General features: G+C 33.9%; 1 protein-coding gene across 4 annotated transcripts in view; it reads right to left on the bottom strand.

Moving 5' to 3' along the window:
• Positions 1-20331, bottom strand: part of LOC129947460 (uncharacterized) — a 179828-nt gene that overhangs the window by 118896 nt on the left and 40601 nt on the right. For 2 of the 4 annotated variants that reach the window (XM_056058020.1, XM_056058022.1), the window contains exon 1: positions 1603-1930. The exons of 1 other annotated variant lie outside the window; for it this stretch is intronic. The gene's annotated coding sequence lies outside the window, so the exon portion shown is untranslated. Of the gene's footprint in view, positions 1-672; positions 810-1602; positions 1931-20331 lie in introns of those variants that run through there. One more of the 4 variants, XM_056058021.1, reaches the window with a different exon arrangement.

Raw genomic sequence — 20331 nt, 5'->3', positions numbered from 1 at the left:
CAATAAAAGACGAACAAAACGAATCTTTCTTTTTTAACTACCCTAAGTCCCAACACACACCAACAAAAACCACACAATATGCACATTTTAAAATGAATTAAATAACAAAATAACTACTATTTTGTTGACATCATTGTTGTTATTCTTATCGTTCTCCCTGATGACGACCGACGACGACCGACGCTGGGCTGTGAGGGTGAAGCCGAGGACGATATTGTGGTGTTGGAAAAAATCGAAACACTAAAAGTTGAAATCGAACAAAAATATACAACAAAAACCCAAACTCCCGCCGATTATACTATACATTGAGCTATTATTTGTTTCATTTCATTTCATGATCTTCAATGCTCACGGATTCTATTATTTTATAGCTTTATCGACTTGCTTTTCGAAAACAGAGCCATCAGTGCCCGCGATGAATAGAGTGATGCACATCGCCAAACAACAAAACTTACATAACTTTCAAAGCTTCAATGGTGTTCTTTTTTTGCTTTTTTGTACAACTTTATTTTGATTTTTCGTTTTCTATTTTTTCTATTTACAGCCAGTTGCATGTGAGGAATTCAATTGGAGAATCTTCAATCAGTGTTGAAGTATTGATTTATAACGAGGAATTTCAATAAAAATTTTATACCAATAAGAAGTTCGAATTGGATTAAATGATTATTTCACCTTTAAGAATAGTTTTGATATTTTAAAACAATTTTCTACTCTTGAAACAAATTTTTTCTAGAGTTTTAACAAGCTTTTAAAGATTTATACCAATTGGATTTCAACCATAATATCTGGGATATTTTTTTCCAATTGAATTAAACTAATTTGAAATATTTTGTTATAGGGTTTTTCCAATGAAATGGTTCAATTTTCACTTTTTAACATTTTTATACCAATTACAAATACATTTTTTCAAATAAATGCAGGGCCGAATAAGTTATTTTTGACTTTAGTGGTGTATTTATATATTTCCGACGAAAATAAACGTATTTATTATAATTTGATAAGTGAAGTATTTTTTTGTATTATTTTCAAAGCGATGAACTCAGTTGTTAAATTATTTTCGACCATTTAATTTTCGAAAAATTAAAACTTATATGTTTTTGTTCTTTTTTTCCTTTTTTACGCAGTTTGTATACTTAACGGAGTAATGCATTAAATATTGACGATGATTTTTATACCAATTAAACATTTAGTATTGGTTTCTAATAATTTCACTTCACGTGTTTTGATTCATGTAAAATGTACACATTTTTTGTAATTTTAGGATATTTTTTAGAGTATCAAAAATGCTTTCGAAATAATTTAATGTTGTCAATAACAAAAAAATCGCTTAATTCAAAAGAAACCTATGTCAAACTTGGAAGTAAAAAAAACAACACTTTCAAATCATATAAAACATATTTATATTCTTTAGACGATTAAACTTATTTCAATTTATTGTAAAACTTTAAAATGAAGGTAACTTATGTATTATTTTTCTATCAGTAGCGAATATTTTTTGTCAGTCCGTTATTATTAGACCAATTATAAACAAATTTTTTGAGTTATTTTTAAAGACGCCGTAAATACAATTTTAGTCGTCGGTATTAGACCAATAAAGCTTACATTTTACTAATTATATTCACTTTGATTTAATTAAATTCAACATCACCAATTGTTGTTATTCTTTTATTATTCTTTCAATAAAAATTGAACTGCCAGTTTTGAACTTTTAAACCCCATTCAATAATTTGGTATAAATTCATATTATTTTCGACCAAATAAACTTTTGTTTTTTTAACACAAAAAAAGGAGTAAAATTAAATTGTGATTGATGAGGATTTTCAAAAAAAAATATATAGACCGAAAAGCCCGACGACGACGAAACGACTACGACTACGATAACGACGAGACGGCGTGATGCGCACGTTAACTCTTTAGAGCAGTTACACCTGAACTGGCTTTTTCAAGAAGAAAAATAATATTAAACTAACAACAAACAAAATCCCAAAAGAAAACACACATTTGTGTGCTTTTTGGCGCGGTGCGGCCGCGGCGTGGTGGTGTGACGGCAGCGCCAGCAGCAGCAGCTAAAGTCTCGGTGCGCTTTGGAATTTCTTCACTACACGAGTATATAACTACATAATATTATTATTATTTTATCAAGCTGCTGAACAGAAAACTGTTGCTGTTACTTTAGCTGCTGGTAAAAGATACAAATATAAACAAACAAAAAACTAACATACACATTAGTAAGTAAGTGGTATAAGAAAACTGCTCTTTTTCAGCTATATACCATTTTCGAGGGAAACGGAAAATGGCACGACGCATTAGATTATACCCATAGTATATCCATACCTAGCCCCTATCCAATTCACCCCAACTCCTCTTTGGTCATAGTGTATTTGAACAGTGCGAAGTGTTCACCTATTTCACTCTTTTTTAGTGTAGTATCTAAAAGCCTTGCAGAGCAGTAGCCATCGGCAATACTCAGGGAGGTAACGACGAAAGATACAAAAATATAGCAAAAAAGCAGAAGAAGACAATACCAACAACAAAAATAGTTAAATACACTAGATTGCAGTTTGGAGTGCAGTGCATTTGAAGTTTTCTATGAGAGTATCTAAAGTATCTAAATCCAGCAAGAGCCAGGCAAGGCACAGTCAGATCAGAGTGCCGTGTTGCCTCCTCTCAAAAAAAGCCTCAAAATGAAAGAATACCCAATAACAGACACACCACAAACTGACAGGGACGGATTTTATACCAATAAAATAATAAAATTTAAATTTTTCAACATTCAATACTCGCAACGAAAGAGGTTTTGGTAAAATATTGTTTTAGACCAATTAAATGACAAATTTTACTTGCAATCCACTTTTTAGTTGCCGTGATGTGTGAAACCTACATATTTTATTGAATTCAGTCTTTTGTATTTATACCAATGATTTCATAGACCGGTATAAATAATTCATTGATTGGTATAAACAACATTTAGGTTTAATTTTCCAGAGATACAGCGTGAGCATGGGGAAAAAGATCGGGGATATAACGGAAGTGTCGTTGTAGATGGGTTTTGAATTCTTGGAAAGATAGAGCGTGGTAAATAACAAATCCTTGAACTTCATAGGAGCGCGAGTATTATTATTAAACTGTTTAAGGGCACCTGCGCAATAGAGAATAGTCCCTTTAAATTAATGGTAAAAAAGGATGAGGCAAGAAACTTTACGACGATGTTCAAGGGACGTAATTGAATTAATGATGTTATTGTCAATAATAATTTTAAAGGCTTTTTGGTAAGTTCTTTTGAAGAGACTTAACTAGGTTTCTGGTGTTGTAGCCTATAGATGGGAGTTACTGTTGTAAATTGTTGCCAGATCAGTTGGAGGGTCAAAATTTTCACATCATTATTTGGCATTGCCATAATTTGTAGTCATGTTTGAATTTAAGAAATCCAACAAGGATGTTGCAACACTTCCTGATTTCTTGAATAGTTTCCGGGTTTCTTCAGTTCGGTACTTTAAAACAAAGGAAACCAAACAATCCATGCGCTTTCTAAGGTCTAATGCTATAGATCCCATGGTTTTGTGAGGAGAGCGATTGTGTTTTTCGGGAAGACAGCGATTCTCCCGATTGACATTTGAAAAGCAAAGATTATTTGACTGCATTAGCAGCAGATGATGGAGTATAGGTAGGGAACAATTGCTTCCCTACTGCACCAAAGCTCCAACTCTCAGTTCAAAGGCTATGAATCCAACTAAGCTGGAAATTATAAGGGAAATTCAAGCTAACCATCAGGCACTGTTGAGCAATACCCTGAAACAAAATGATCAACGTCCAAGTCAGTCTCCTCCTTTTCGAGAGCTTCCTGAAAAGGATTCAGAAGCTCGTATTAGTTCCATCCAAGATCCAGATATGGCAACGCTCCTTACGATTCTTAAACGTAACATCGTGCAAGAGTTACCATACTTCACAAAAGAGAATGCGCTATTTTGAGGAGGTATACAAGTCAACAACAATTGACAACCGTGTTCCGTGTCGTCAAACGATTTGTGCTGCAAGTGCAATAAAAACCAGCATACATTATTTCAATGTGAAAAGTTTTGGCGTTGACGCCGGTTCAAAGGTAAACGTGCTCAAGAGAGGTCTTTTTGTTTTACTTGTTTGGACCCGTCTCGACACCAGTAAAAAGCGTGTGCTAAAAACGTTCATGTGGTACAGGTGGTTGCATCGTCATCATCCCTTGTAGCACACGACAGAAAACACCAACAAGGTGGAATTGAATTCATCAGCAGTGCCGTTCGTGCCGCAACACATATTCACTCTTCTCACGTTGGGGCCGACGTCTCCATAATGTTTAAGATAGTTCCGATCCGGATCTATGGCAATGGAGACTTATGCCTTCTTCGATGGCGGGTCTTCGCTGTCTATGATTGATGAGGAATTGTTTAATGTACTTGGGTTGTATGGGCAATCTGAAAAACTAACATTGCAATGGACAAAAGATGTTTCTCGTGTCGGGGATTGCAAGAAAACTGCCTTTTCGGTTTCTGGAAAAAACACTTGCAACAGGTATTTCTTGCAGAACGTATACACTATCAAGAACTTATGTTTGGCTAGCCAGTCTGTCGATGTCAGGCATTTGAAAAGTTTGTACCCTCATCTCCGTGGTCTCCCACTCGTTAACTTGGTGGACGCTCGACCAAAAATCTTACTTGGTCTGGATCAGGCGAAATTTCTTTTAGGGCGTGGTCAACGGCATGGCAAGGATGAGGAACCACACGTGTTGAAGAAACTTTTAGGTTGGATAGTGTATGATAAATCAGCTCCTTCAATGAATGTGTCTTGCTTGGATCCGGCATCGAAACCCTCTGTGAAGCTAATGTACCACGAAGCCATTAAGGAAGAAATAGACCTGCACGAGCTCGTGCGACATCATTTCAACACGGAGGAATTTGGTGTTATGCCTCCAAAAGGTGAACTTGTTAGCCGAGAAGTAAGTCGTTACTTCGATATTATGGATCGGTCCCTAAAACTAGTGGGAAGACAATACGAGATGGGTGTGTTGTGGTCTTCAGATGATGTCAAACTTATCGGATTGCCAAATGATTCTATTAGGAGCTCTTTTTTAACAGATGAGTTTTGATAAAAGAAATTAGCAACTGATCTTTTTAACCATCTTAATATCTCACAGCAGCTGAATATGTAACGGTTCAATAATATTTATAGGTTATTTTTATTGGTTAAATCAAATACTGTATTGAAGTTTCAGTCATCAAATCACGTTCTAGACATTTGCAAGTTCTTTCGATCTTGCTGTTTCCAATAGAATATAAGCTTATGTTCAGAGTATGAAAACCTACAATAATTTAATTTGTTACTAGTTTAAAATTAAGATTTTATACCAATTAGGCCTTTTAAAATTTAATAAATAATTAGTCCGTAAAGAACTAGGACTAGTAACTTATAACTCTTGGAGAGGACTTACAGTTCATATTTCAAATCCGAAGGGCTTATTTGAGAAATCACTTTTCAGTACAAGAATTACTCTTGAAGTCTGTACCGCTAAAAAAAAAGAACTTTAGGTGAACTCAAGACCTGAGGGATGACAGTGCTATAAGCACTAACCATCAGACATTTAAACTGTTTTTAACTTTGATCCGCAACAAGCATAACACAAAAATATTCTTTGAAAAATGTATGCAATCCGCTCCTGGAGACAATACAAAATGGTAAAACTTTGCTAAGAGCTCTTTGAGTTTGAAACTTAGAAAACGTAGATACAAAATAGTCATCATGCTGACTGCTGAGTAATACTGACGACTTTTTTGAAGTTTTGTCTTCAGTTTCTTTTTTGTTTTTATTTTGTGTCTGTTTGACGCTTTTTCTTCTTCGTTTTCGAGTGCTGTTTAAGAGGGTTTTTCTTAACGGTAAAAAAAGGTTGAAACTCAAAGGAAAGGAAAATGCGGGAAAAATAAGCAACACACACAGTTTAAAGTAGGGAGGATGAAAATGCATTTGACGTCGTAGTTGTCGTCGTCGCGTCGTGCACAACGAGGGCACTGTAATGAGCATAAACAATTTACAATTATTGTCGTTGTTATTTTTATATTTTAAGTTGTTTATGGGCAAACCAAAAATTGCATATACATATCTAATATCTTTTAACTTGATGTTTGGCGGGAAATGTACGTTTATACGTATGTACCTATTTGGGATGCAACAAAAGAGACCCACCTATGACCCATATGCTTACTTACCTTCTTACCTACATGTTTATGTCATCATCATAGGCATACAAGTACAAGTATAGTGTAGACATCATGACGCACTCTAACTAGGTAAGCCACCCTTTTACTTTTACACCTATGGTAGGTAAGGCAGGTAAGTAAGTAACCGCTTTTTTTGCTTTTGTTGAAATAAAAAAATATAATAATAATTCTCAAGTCGGCTTGTGTTGAGAGCTTTTTTCCTCAATTTACGGTAGGGTAGAAGTGGCACGTCGCAATTGAAGGGTATCTTTTATGAAAGATATAAGACGTGGTGGTGGTTGTTTTATATACATAGTAAGTTGAGGTTCAGAAGTTGTGTCTTTTGTGTGATTTATAAGACTACAATATTACCTCCTATGATTTTAAATGACGTGAAAACGCTTGATTTGAATGAGTTAGAAGAGTTCTTGGTTCACAAAAGTTTAAATTTAAAAGAGTTAAGGCAAAAACGGTAAAAAAGACTACAAAAAATTGTCACAGATAAAAATATTTAACAAAATTTGAAGAAAGGCATAAGTATAGTTAAAGGACTACAGCACACATACAAATTGGTAAAATTTGGAATTTTAGGTGTTTTTGAAATGGCTGCCTGAAAAAACTGTTGCGCCACCCAATTTATTATTTATTTGTCTGAAAAAAATCTGATTTTTGAGAATTACTAAAGATTGTTTTGGTAAATTTAAAAAACAAACATGATGCGGTGTTTTAAGGCCTGTGATAAAACAAGACATACATTTTTAAGAGAAACCTTTTGTGACGAAAAAAAGGACAAATCTGTAACTTCTAGGTAAAATTTTAATCATTCATGTACTTTACTGAGTATTCAAAAATTGATTTTGGTGAATATTGATTTTGAAGAATATGTCTTAGAGTGGATTTTTGGTAATCATAAAACATCCGAACTCCGTTTTACACTTTTTTAACATTAGGTATTTTTATATTTTTTTAAATTAATGATTACACGTGTTTTGTTGGAAAATCTATCAAAAGTATAGTAGGATTTTATACAAATAACAAAAACAAATACCCGCCGATAAAAGTTAAAGTAGAATCTTACTACGGATGGGTTTTTGACATTTATACGAGTCTCGGATGGATCTTATGTGATCTCGTTCTCAAATGTTGGTACTATTGATATTGCAATTGTATCTCGATGGCTGTGTTCGTTGAGTAGTTGTGCATTTGGAATTATGTGTTTTCCATAGGGAAAAAAATCAATCTGTTACTGTTGACATTATTTAGTTTTGTTTATGAAAATGGACTTACTGGGCTAATTTTGCAAGGGAAAACAATAGAAAAGATACTTAAGTTTTGCTTTGTTTAAACCAAAGGCTTATCTCAGTTTAGATTAAATAAATGAAATAGTGTTTCCAACGCACAAGAAGATTTAAAAATTATTAAGTTTGACAGCACTTTCTAAAATGCAAATGGTTTTTCGATGTTTCTTATGAAGTTCAAGTGAGATAGTTTGATTCGTGTTAAACAATGAAAAACTGAATAGTTCAGCACCATATAAGATTATGCTACCTACTGCATGTGCAATTTTTTTTTGTACACAATTATGCCAATAAACAGACCATAAAACATTATCTGTAAAACCAACTCCTTCACACAGGTTTTTCTTCAAATTTTGACTCGACTCTAATCCCCGACGAGATTCGAGTCGAATCAAACTCATTTCAACACGATTCAGATAAATCAAGAATTTAGTAGTCTACGAACAAACCACCTTCTTGAGATTTTTATTTTATGTCAAATTGTTTGGTTTAAACTTTGAACTATCATACCACAAAGACGTATTTTCTTGATTTTGATAGGAAGTTATTGTAATGGGTCCGATTTGTCAAATTGAAAATTTTGACATATCTCGACGTTTCAAGGTCCCTAGAGTCGAAATAAAAGATTTTTAGAAAGATATCTGTGCGTGCGTGTGTACGTACTTTCGTAGCTCAAGAACCAGAAAAGATATCGACTTCAAATAAATTTTTTTTGTATAGATAATAAGGCAGAAAGATGCAGAAAGGGCTCTCGAGACAATTGCGTGGGGTGTTTTTTTTACCATAGCAGTTTGAAAAAAAGGTGAAAATTTTGGTTAACCCTAAATATCTTACGAACTAAAAACGCTAGAGACTTGAATTAAATTGTAAATAATTAACTGTAATCTGATACCAAACAAGTATATTTTTTGGAAAAATTCCATTTAACGATTTTTTTATAAATCGAAAAAACTGAAAAAAAAATTGTCATCGCTCCAAAATTTTACGACTAAAATATTATTTCATCTCTAAAACAATTTTGTGCAACGAAGAATAATTTTTTTGACATCTGATAAAATTTTGAGAAAAATCGAATTCACATGTTTTTTTTATAAAAAATAGAAATCTAAAAAAAACATTACTCAAAGTTGGTAAAAATTGAATATCGATTTAAATATCATTTCAAAAACTTGAAATTTAGGCTTCAAACTTATTTTATCTTATAAGAAATATTATTTTCAACATTCAGTAAAATTTTGAGAAAAATCAAATTGACAGTTTTTATACAAAAAATAAAAACCTAAAAAAATTAACAAAAGTTGGTAAAAAATGATTTTCGACTCAAATATCTTTTCAAAAATTTGAGATAATAGCTTCTAACTAATTTTTATTTATTAGAAATATTGGTTTTAACATTCGATCAAATTTAAAAAAAAAATCGAATTGAAAGTTCTTTTTACAAAAAATAAAACTCTAAAAAAATAATACTAAAACTTGGTAGAAATTTAAATTCGACTCAAATAGCTTTTAAAAAATTAAAAATATTGGCTTCAAACTTATTTGTGGGTCGCATCCCAGCCTCTTTTTTTTTAATTTTTTAATACATTTTTCTGGCAAATATTCAATTGTATATGAACTTTCAAATATTAGAACCGGACTAATGCGGATTTTTTTTTGGCAATTTCTCACTGTACTGCTTATGGGAACACCAAAAAAACACGGCTATTGTGATAAAATTTTAGCATATGAAGAAATACATTATTAGAACAAAAAGTATTTGGATACCGTTTTTCTATTTTTCTGTTAAAATGGTTGTAGCATAAAAGCGCTTCAGCGTTTCCTTAAGGTTTATGTAACACATGTGAAGACTAACAACTATGGAACATTTTTTAAAGAGTAAATAATAAACCGAAAATATTTTAACAAAGTGTCTAATATAAAGATTATTATCACCAATTGGATTGAAAAAAGATACAAAGCCTCAAAAAGACTTATATAAAGTTTTTTTCGATTTTTTTAAGGTTATATCTATAAAAACCAAAAGTGATATAATGATTTTAAAGCTGTATTCGATTTAAGTACAACCTTTGGCAAAGTAAAATTGAAAAGCTCGTTACAAGACCCCGTAATGCAAGAGCTCATTGATCAGTAAAATATATTTTATATTGAAGCCCAGTTTTCTAGTTCTATTTTAAATACTGGTATACCAAATGCAATTCTGAGGACTGGTAACTCAAGACAATTCGAGAAAACGATCGACTATCAGTTTAAAATTTTAAGATTCTGTCTTAAAAGTCGGAAAAAAATATTGTCATATGTGTCAAATCATTGATCAATAGCAACGAGCCTCACCTCAAAAGATTAAATTGATCATGTTCTCAAGAATAGTAGTCGAAAAAAGTGAGGTCCCTCAGTCAAATTTTACTTTTTCAATGAAAAACTAAAATATTTAACATTTTTCTTTAGAAATTCGATACCTCGAAAATGAGTCAATGTTTTTTCTACGAAACTAAAATGTAGACCGGATATTAATAATTTTAAAGTAACTACAAATGTTTTTAAGCTCATCTTAAAAAAATCTATATGTTAAAAATTAATTTAATAAAAATAAACCGCTCTAGTGATTTTCAAAAAAAAATATTGAAAAATTAACGTTTTTTTTTGATAATTCAAACTTTTTTTGCAGGTACGTTTTTAAATCTTAAAATACAAAATTTTTTTAAACAGACTCTTTGGATGCATAAGCAGGTTCGTGCATTGTTTTTTCCACATTTTTTGATTTGTATTTGTTGAATAGGTTTAGGTTTTTTGAGATTTTAAAGTTTTAGAATTAATAATTGATAAAATGAAGGTGTTATTTTCCCTCTAGTTTTTCTGTATTTATGATTTTTGGAACTTAATTTTCCCATTTATAGATTTCACTAGTTTTTGTAGTCAGGATTTTAGGTTTATTTGAATTAAAGTTTATTGGGTTCAGGGTCTCTGGATTTGAGATTTTTAAATTTTCAGATTTTAAGTTATTAAGATTTCGAGTTTTATTACCATATTGGATTTTCCGTTTATATTTTTGGTTTTTGAATTTCGGAAGTCAGAAAAATTTTAGTTGAAAATAATTTATAATATATATTTTTGTAAATTTTGTAAATGCTGCTCCAGGAATAGATGTTCATTTATGAAAATCCTGAGGGTGGTCAATCTTTAGCTACTGTTCAAATTGCGTTTAATAGAAAATACTTTGCGACGGTATTTCCAAAGCCTCCATTTCAAAATTATGGCAAAGATATCACGTTCTAACTTAAGTTCTATTTGTATCAAACTATTGGAAATTGTGTCACTTATTGAATTAGCTGAAATGTCGGAAATTACACGAAGATTTGCAGTGGGACTTTGTGTCCGTATAACTGCCTGGTGTAGAAGATTATGCATTTGACATGAGGTGCCCGTTCCTTTGTTCATGTCACCAAGATTGATATTTATGTTATCTGTGTGCTGACTCTTATTATAATTCGGATTTCTCTGCATCGAAATCGAACTAGAGGATACTTGTTTTCGTAAACCAACCAATTCCTTAAATTCTTTAAACGAAAATTAATCAGCCTTCTCCAGATTTCCAATTACTTTGCACTTTGATGAGAACACACCATTTTCGTCAACCGTTGTTTCTTCTGTACGTAATTCTTCCATTTCGAGTTTAATATTCGCTGAAGCCATTGTATTTGGCGTTAGCAATACATTATTGTGTAATTGCTTTTTATCATATTTAAACGATTCATCAGTCTTTAGTCTGGTCAAGTGTAGAAAAATTACTTCTTCGTTTTCTTCACAATTGATGGAAACATTTAATGTAGCCTCTGATACCAATTCGAATAGCGACTTTTCATCATTACTTGCGTTCGTATTCTGGTATTGGGGTTTAAGGGTATCCTGGTCTATAGTCTGAACTTTGTTTGCGCATTAACTTTGAGACCATCTGTGTTTGATTGTGTTGGACTGTGCGAAATTTTTAACTCTCTATTCTTCAAACCATATTTTAGTTTGGAAAGCTCTTCGAAATACTCTTCTAGCATTTCGTAGTATAAATCTCGCATTTCTATACTGTTATATTTGGAGATGATGTTATATTTTATGTTTTTTCCATCCGAAAACTAGTTGCAACAAATGTTTAAATGTAAATACTTAATAATTAAAAAAAACTGCAATTAATTAAGTTGAAAACAGAATCATTTGCTGTGATAAAAACCATCAAAATTTTTGTTCTGTTGAAATTTGTTCCTATTGAAGTAATACACTTTTAGGAAAAAAGTTCGAAGCAATAATATTTTTAAATATGCGTACACATAATAAGCGAAATGTAACTTATCATGTTAAAAAAATGTGTTTGAATCCAATTTTGTTAAATAATTGTTTCTACAGTTATAAAATAAAATCAAGTTCATGTTTTCTTATCAATTTCTTGCACAAATTATATATACAAACATGAATAAATTTTTTATAAGCAATTGAGACTTTCAAAAAAACGTGGAAATTAGTTTGGGAATTCGTGATTAAGTTGATTTATTATCGGTTGACTGAATTGCGACGCTTGTTTTGTTCGTTGCTAAAAACTCACAGCTGAAATCCGTTTAGCCAAATCCTAGATTTTATCTAATCAACATTGAATTCACGTAAACTTTGGAGGAATTTTCGTAAAATTGATAGTACTAAGGTAAGAAATATTGCTACTAACGATGTTGATGTTAACTTACTTCCAAAGTCATCTATCTCAGTCCCATCAACTTCGCCTTTGTCGAGTATATTTTGTTTAGGGAAGATTTAGATTACCCTAGTTTCAGTTTTCTGTGAATGTTTCTGATATTTTTGAAAGTTTTATTTCTGTAAAGTCAAGTGCTGTCGGTCTGGACAATATTAACCCAAAATTGTTCAGAATGATTTTTCCAATTTTGCTGCAAAAATAATACCACTTTAATAAAAAGGCTAAAGAAACTGAATATAGACCTTAGTCAATTCTACCCTACTTGTCTAAAGGCTTTAGCAGACACAAACCAACTCTTTGCTCACTACAAAACAATCTGGCTTCCGGAAAAAGTAGAGTTGTACAAAAGCACTCCTTTGCGATAAGGACGATGTAACTTTCTTAGTCTTACTTGATTTTCTAAGGTTTTTTACACTGTCAACCATGTTTAATTCTGTTTAATGTTTGATAAGCTTCGTCAAGCTTATATATTCTTATTTGACTAACGGAAAACAAGCAGTTCAAATTGGTGACTATTTGTCTAGACTTTTGCCTTCATCGTCCGGTGTTCCTCAAGGGTCGATATTTTGTCCTGTACTATTCTATATTTTTGTCAATGAACTTTCAAGTATCTTTTAGTAATATTGTTCGTTATTTTTTGGCCTACGAAGATGTGACAGTGTATCCAATTTTACTACTACCTAGATAGGTCCTTTGGTAATTACCTTAAACTTCGTAATTTGTTGCTACTCTCTTATGTACCTCTAGAAGATCTTACAGTTATTAACTATTACATTTATCAAGTATCAAGGAATAAAAAAATCAAATGAAATTATCAACCTTAATCATACTTTGAATATAAAATTAATTTTGCATGAATTATATTCCTGCTTTAAATAAAAGATTTTTGGGAAAATAAATCCGGCACATTTTTACCAGTTTACCCTAAATCAATACAAAAATCTATGAGAATTTACTTGAATGAATGTTGTTTTAGTTAATATCCGTACACATTAAGATATACAGATACAAATATCTTTTATGTACAAATGTAGATACATATGTAGATATTTTCCGATTAGTGACTCAAAACAAAACAAAAAAAAATCGTACAGGTTGATCTGAGGTAAACTGTCTACCTAAAGTATCTATCTATACCGAGTACCATTTTTATGTTGAGCAATATCCCCATATACGCCAAACGTCATACCATACGAGTTCCTATAACAAGTGCAAATATATGCAAATGCATATATTTTATAGTAAATTATACCAAGTTCTAAATTTGAATTTGAATTCAATTTTTTGATGGTGGGAATTTATATATAAAATTGTTGAAATTCTACTTAAGAAATAAAAATTAACGCACGACTTTTTTATTTGACTGACTTTTGCCTATGAAGTTAGATATGTTTATATAAAGTTTTAATATCTTGTGGATAGAATTTGTTTTGTTTTGCTTAAGTCTTAGTCGTGATTGAAAATGATATATGTATGGCAGGTGGTAGTTTAACGGTAGCTTGAGGCTACTTGAATTTATAGTCATCATCAGTGCGAGTGTGTATGACCCCAAAGATCAAAAGAGAATTGTGAAGGTGATTTAATTTAATCGAATGAAACAATCGACAAATTATCGGAGAATATGTTTTATTTTATTCATCTCATATAAGTATAGAATATCCGCCTGCGAAATTATGTGGAAGAACAAATTGATTTCTGCTTTGATTTTTCTTTTGTTTTAATGAATGAACAATAAGTAAGTTACGAATAGGGTGTTTTAAAAGATTTAACAAAGTTGTTTTAAGAAGAAAAAAGCTTTATTTTCTTTTAAGGCAACTTTGACGCACTATGAAGTACAGAGATTCATTCTTCAGCAGCACTACGCGAATGTGGAATGCTTTACCACGTTCAACCCACTCATGGAAATGTTCAAGAGTTCAAAACTAATGACATCTCTTTTCAAAAATGCTTTAAATAAGATAAAATTTAGTTTGAACATAATTGTTAGTTTGAACATAAAATGTTTTTAATAATTGTCAAGATATTCGACTCGAAAACCATTTCTAAGCAATTTCTTAAACAGGTCCTTGGGTTTTTATCTTTTTAAGAAAAAAACTGTCAATTCGATTCTTCTAAAAAGCTTAGCAAACGTCGAAAACGGTTTTAACCAAATTTTGACTACCTTTTTTAAGTAATATTTCTTTCTTTCTAAACTTTTCTTTTCAAAACCCTTGTTTAAGTTTCTAGGGTCCTTGAAACGTCGACAAATATAAATAAAATACAAAATAAGAAAATAAACTTATTTCAACAAATCAGTACCCGTTCCGTGGTGGTTAGTGTTAGAACTTAAACTGAGCTTAGAAGAAAACTATTTCATCTTTGCCGGTGATTCGAATGCAAAACATGAAGATTGGGAAATCCTAGAGGTAATCATATTTTTAATTTGATGAATCTTTACAGCCTTGAATAAGGCGTCGACCTGCTGGCCACTGAAAAGCCTTCGTATCCAAGAAGCGGCTCCTTTCTGGATCTTTTGCTGTACGACACCAGACTGACAGTTACAGACAAAGTGGGTAATAACCTTAGAAACTGCTTACAGACAGTGAAGTACGACAGTGATCACTGCGGACTGGGTGCTGTAAAGCAGATTCCGAACGAACGCGTGGAGTTGGGGGAATACGTTGCAACGTACTCTTACAATTGCAGTAAGATGCGTTGGCCTCATTTCACTAACGAACGCCCTAGCGTGAGAACTTCGTTCGAGTGACATAGCCCCACCAAACAACAGAAACCTGACAAATATAGAAATTGACCAACATTTACAACAGATGGACGAAACAATAAAACGAACAATACCAGAGTACAAAGAACGGGACCAAATGGACGCTTGCAGAAACGTGACTATTGACGCATTGCGTAGGCACAAGAGTGACCTACTGACAAAACTCAAAAACTTATAAAGATTGACATTTTTTATTGACACTGAAGTTGTCAATAAAAAATGTCAATCTGTTGATTAAGGAGAACTACAGGTTATCAATTAACAAGTACTTTGACTGCAAGATCCGGTCAGTTAATTCAAGTGACTCTAGTATGTTCCCTAAAATCAACAAGATATTCAGGTAACAAACGATAATGGCCTTCCAAGTCTGAAACTCCAAAGAAATGAAAAGAACAGAGACGTACTCAGGACAGTTCAAAAAGATCCAGAGCAGCCATCTTTGACGATAACTTTTACATAATTGAAGATCGGAAGGAAAAAGTGGAGCCGGTGGGAGCTGCTTTCCAGCAAGTGTACCACGACCTGGAAAGCAGAGCCCTACTTAATCACTTTTATCTTCGAAATGATATGACAAAATGGCGATCAGATGATCGCGGTTTGATGAGGTTCAATGACGATTCCTTACGGGACCAAGTCCCTTGTTAGTGACGAAGGCTGAGCTTCAGCTCATTTTCAATTCAATAAAAAACAAAAAGTCAGCAGGTATCGATGGTGTATCCAACGATGTACTAAGACATTTACGAATGGAGGCAATTGACATTTATGCCACTAATGCACTGAATAATGGATACTCCACGCCGCAATGCAAGGACGACTCCAACCCGTCAAATCTTCGGTCGATAAGTCTTCTTTCGAGCATCAGCAAAGTTTTCGACAAGATCATCAATAGAGCTCTGACGGGTTTAAGGCGCGTCATGACAAAATTCATGCTGCGTCTAATCTCGTTTCTGATATGGTTAGAGGGCCTTTACCTAAAACTGAGCAGGCTTGGCATAAGCAAGCCATATTGTTGTATATACTTTATGATATGCTTAACGGTAGAAAGTTTGTTGTCAAAAGTGGCAATGTAACTTTTACCTAAACGTTCTTAATTAAAAATGGTCTTCAACAGGGAGCGGTGAATTCGCCGATTCTCTTCAGCATTTACACCAGCGATCTTATAAGTAGTCTTACAAAGGTAATTGCGTACGCCGACGATCTAATTGCGTACAGAACGGCCCGAAAGGTTGAGGTTATTGAATTCTCTTGCAGCGTGATTTCGACAAGATTCAGCGATATTGCGACGACTAAAAACTGAAAATAAACGCCCAGTAGTCGGAGACATTTCTGTTTCGGACTCCGTTGGCTAGGGCCACAAGGGATATGTGCAAGAATTGGCGCAAGATGGTCATCGTTGATCTTCACGGGCAGCCATTAGCGAGCAAAAGTGTAGTGAAGTAACTCGGTATCTGGTTAGATCAGAATTTGTATTTCGACAGACATATAAATGCTGCTCTGACCAGGGCCAGAGGAGCCTTCGCTCTGACAAAATGGCTGTTTTTCAGCAGTCGGCTTGACCACAGAGTGAAGGTAATTTGCTACATGGCCCTCATATGGCCCATGATCGTTTATGGTTGTCATGTGTGGTTTAACGTTGCCCCTTCCCAGATGGAGAAGTTTCGGGTGTTCGATCTGCAGTGTTTACGACGCTGTACCGGCTTATACCGAACAGCCGAATCTTCTTATGTGCACTACTTCCAATGAGGTCCTAAACAACGGGGATTGGTTCAACAGAATTGAAAATTTCATGCATTTTAATGAATGACGAGTATCTTGAGAGTACACGCTTGAGCGGCATCATTCCACCAGAGTCATTTCTCTTTTTAGATAGATCTGATACAGGATAGATTGGCAGTTCCGCTAATCTACTACCTCAGACGGCAAACCGTGGATAGGCGGCTCCTGTACAATCGGGACATAATGGACAAGGCGGAGCAGAGTTCCTTCGGTTCAGTAGGCCTGCGTCCGAACGGGACCGAACTGATAGGGTGAAGCAGGAGAACCAGTTTTGGTGGCTCCGATCAACACTTGATAGTGGGTAGTCGGGATGGTGTTTTAAGCCTTGGCCGGCTTACATACTTGTTTTATAGTTTAAGGGTTTAGTTTTAAGTAGAATAGGCATGTTGCCACATACCTATTGCCCTTGCAAGGAATTGACAAATACTCTAACAGTAAATCTTGTCAAAACTGTAGGTCCCCTATATTCCTGACAACTTTACACGCACACAGAAATGGCACCACTCAATTTTTATTTAATTTCAACCAATCAGGCCGATTACAGTAAATCTTTGGTAAGTTACCAAAAATGAAAAGTAATTAAAAGACATAAAAACGTTTTTGTCAGCATCACAAACAAAAAGTTTTGCTTTTTAAACCAATAACGTTCACACAATTGTGTTTTATTTCGGCCAAGTTTTATTTTAATAAAATAATCAATTTTTAGAGATTCTGTGACTCAGCGATCTATTGCTTTCGTCTGTTGTTGAAATAAATAATCATATTTGTTTGCTTTATGAATCAAAAATGTTTTCATAAATTCTTTTTGATATTAATATTCAAAAAAGTGGTACATTCATACAAATTCTTGTTTTCCCACAATGAAACCTCCGATAAAATTTGTATCTAAATCTCATGCATGCTTATAGATGAACTTCTTCCAATTTAGCTGAACAACTTATAATTCAGATACATATCTACATCTCCTCTTCATACTCCTAATGTATACAAAGGAAACGATAACCATTTGTAATGAAATATTGAATCATTCCATCCGTCCACGTCCGTCCTCTCACAGATTATCTTAGTGGAAATCTGTGCTACGAGCAGTTTAGAAAATTTCAACCATGAGGCCAAGCCCATATGATTATTACATGTGCTATGCCAGTGCGATGCGAACTACACCCAAGCCCGCGATTATGGCAGATTCAATGACAGGTACCCATTCCCATAGTTTAACCCGCCCGCAATCGTATAGCCCCATGAGTCGATGTGAGTCGAGTGCAAATGCAAAGCCAAAGTGCGGCTTGTGCATGTGCTTTGGCGAGAAAACGTCAATAGCTTAGGTCACCGCGTGCAAAATTTCATTTTCCAACAACTTAAACTATAAATATTGCTCTGGCTCTCCCTCATCGATGGATATCGGCGATCGCTCAGCTCAGATTCAACAGATCACTTCAAGCTATCGGTTTATCGTACATCGACATTCAAGAAATCAATGAAAGACAACTATGTTTATAGACATGAGACTACTTTGACGCGACGCGACGCTTCCACCAACAACGACTGTGACTGCGACGTTGCAATTGTCGTCATCGTCATCCAATAATGAATGCATAAATCAGTTACAGTTAGCCTCCTTAAATGGCCGTTTTGTTTATGGTGACTCCCTTGTCATGGATGTGACTGTGAGCTGTGACTGTTGCTCAAAAAGTCGGTGAAGGTATTTTCCTCCGTCAGGCAATCTTGTTGACTCAGATCACGCCCTGAAGTTATTTTTTTTTGTCTGTTCTGTCTCACCTTTTTCGTTACGTCAGTTTGTGCGGTGCATGACCAAAAATACAAAAAAAGATAAACCAAAACATAAACGACTCTGCTTAAAGGGACGACGACCACGAACGAGACGACCGACGTATTGCAGAGTCCCGTACGTTATATTGTTTTGGTAAATGGGTAGTAATTCCGCTCCCGCATGATCAATCGAAGAGAGTGCGGTTATAAAAGTTTGATGAAACTGATGGATTTATAGCACCTTATTAACATCTTAATTTGGCTTCAAGGAATATGATTTTTGCAAAATGGTAAATTTTTGTTAACTTGTTTGGTATACTTGCTTGAAGTAAGGGTTAGGTAGATGACTAAAAACAAAAAATGAAGACCTTGTAGTAACAATTAAATCACTTTATCTTTGAACATAGCCCTTAAAATTCACCATTCGAAATTCACCTCTATAATGTCAAATATTCAAATTCAAAATAGAATTAAGGTGAATAATATTCACCTCACTTTTATACCTTTTCAAGTAAATTCTTCAAACCCGTTTGTCATCTTAACTCTTTAACTTCAAAGAAATAAAAAAAGGTAACTTAAAAATGACAGTTAAGTTGTTTTCCTTTGACAATGGCACACTATGATGTCAGCGAGGTATTAAGACATTTTTGTTGTTGTTTTTGTTTTCTTTTAAATTATACTTATACTTTATGGGCTATTGTGTTAAGGGAACATAAGTAAACTTAGACAAGAGTGAGGGCACCTACATTAAAGACAGAGGGTCATGTCGAATATAAGTGAGAAAAAAAAAGTGAAAGTGAAATATGACTGCGGGTCAACGTCAAAGAAAATGTTTGATACATAAACTTTTAGTGTAAATGTTTATAGAAGAGTAGTTCGAGGTGATTTAGGGCGATATACATTTTGTATGACGAAAAATACTTCTTCACTCTTAGTGAAATCAGTCTAGTTCATAAATTTTAATCTCGTTTCGAAGAGTTGTAATTTTGAAATACTCAATAAGAGTTTTTAGTGAATTTGGAAAATTTTAGAACACGAACTTTATCTTTTCTTTTAGGATCGTTAAATCTAGTTCTTCCCTAAAAATTTGAGAAGAATTTCATTGCTAAAATCAGATTTTTTAGAAATCGCAAAAATGGAGGACATTGTTTTAAGAGTGTTAACTTAAAAGAAAGATAATCAAACCTATAAAAACTCGAGATGGAATCAACGGTGGGGTCTACAGTTTCAGTAAGGTTGAACTACTTAGTGAATACCTTATAGGGCTTCTTCGACATATTCGGAGCCCAGGCCTGTAAGGAGCGGTTTATCCAGCTTCCCTTCCTTCGAGTTATACAAAGGATCTGGCCCTCCAGGTTGGGGGTTGTGCCGTCGGGGTGACTTTCTGGCCACGTAAACAATACCTTTAGTTGCGAAGCACCAACAAGCATCGGATACGGATGGATTCACTATTAACAACCCACGCAAACGAATTAAATACAACGAACTTCGGATATGTACGTGGAATGTTAGGTCCCTTAACAGACCACGTGTAGTCGAACAATTAGCGGAAGCCCTAAACTGCTGCAAGGCAGATATTACAGCCATCCAAGAAGTGCGATGGGATGGACCGGGCAAACGCAAACTAAAAGACTGCGACATCTACTACGGCGACGGCGACTGCTACCGAGAACAAAGATAGGGCCTATTTGGGTGTGGATTTGTTGTTGGAACTAGACTCAGGCAAACAGTCTTGAGTTTCTACTCTTTCTAGTCTGAGCGATCGTATCA

This window comes from Eupeodes corollae, chromosome 2, assembly GCF_945859685.1.
Source record: "Eupeodes corollae chromosome 2, idEupCoro1.1, whole genome shotgun sequence".
Classification (NCBI taxonomy): Eukaryota; Metazoa; Arthropoda; class Insecta; order Diptera; family Syrphidae; genus Eupeodes; species Eupeodes corollae.
The sequence above is the reverse complement of the archived record's forward strand: the minus strand, read 5'-3'. Positions and strand labels throughout refer to the sequence as shown.